Genomic DNA, 651 nt, shown 5'->3' with positions numbered 1-651 from the left:
GATGGCGAGACCGGCCACGGTGGGCCAGGGCCCGGGCCCCAGGCCCACTAGTGCTTGCGCAGCTTAGGGCCGTAATAACGCGACAGGTTTTACCCAGGTTCAGTAAAGACTAAGAGGGGCTTGGGCCAGCAGGTTGACCTGAGGATGGGGTGAAACAGTGTTTCTTACCTCATGGTGAATAAATAAATAAAAAACAAACCCCCAAAACTTGGGGCAAGTGTTTTTTAACTGAGGACTACCTCCACGAGGGGCCTACAGAAAAGATGGGCAAGGACCCTTTATAAAGGAGTGATAGGATGAGGGGTGATGGTTTTAAACGGAAAGATTTTAGATTTAGATTAGATATTAGGAACAAATTATTCGCTGTGAGGTGGAGAGGTGCTGGCACAGGTTGCCCAGAGAAGTTGACACTGGCACAGGTTGCCCAGGGAAGCTGTGGATGCCCCCTCCCTGGCAGTGTTTAAGGCCAGGCTGGGTGAAGCTTCAAGCAGCCTGGGGTGGTGAGAGATGTCTCTGCCCATGGCAGGGGGGTTGGACCAGATCTTTAAGGTCCTTTCCAGCCCAAACCATCCTGCGATTCTTCGGTGTGCTTTCACAGGCTGTGGTGGCCCAGCTCCGTTTCTTTTCACTGCGGGCACAGGCTCCTTGTTT

Source organism: Mesitornis unicolor, unplaced genomic scaffold, assembly GCF_000695765.1.
Source record: "Mesitornis unicolor isolate BGI_N332 unplaced genomic scaffold, ASM69576v1 scaffold17645, whole genome shotgun sequence".
Taxonomy (NCBI): domain Eukaryota; kingdom Metazoa; phylum Chordata; class Aves; order Mesitornithiformes; family Mesitornithidae; genus Mesitornis; species Mesitornis unicolor.
This window is presented reverse-complemented; position numbering follows the sequence as displayed.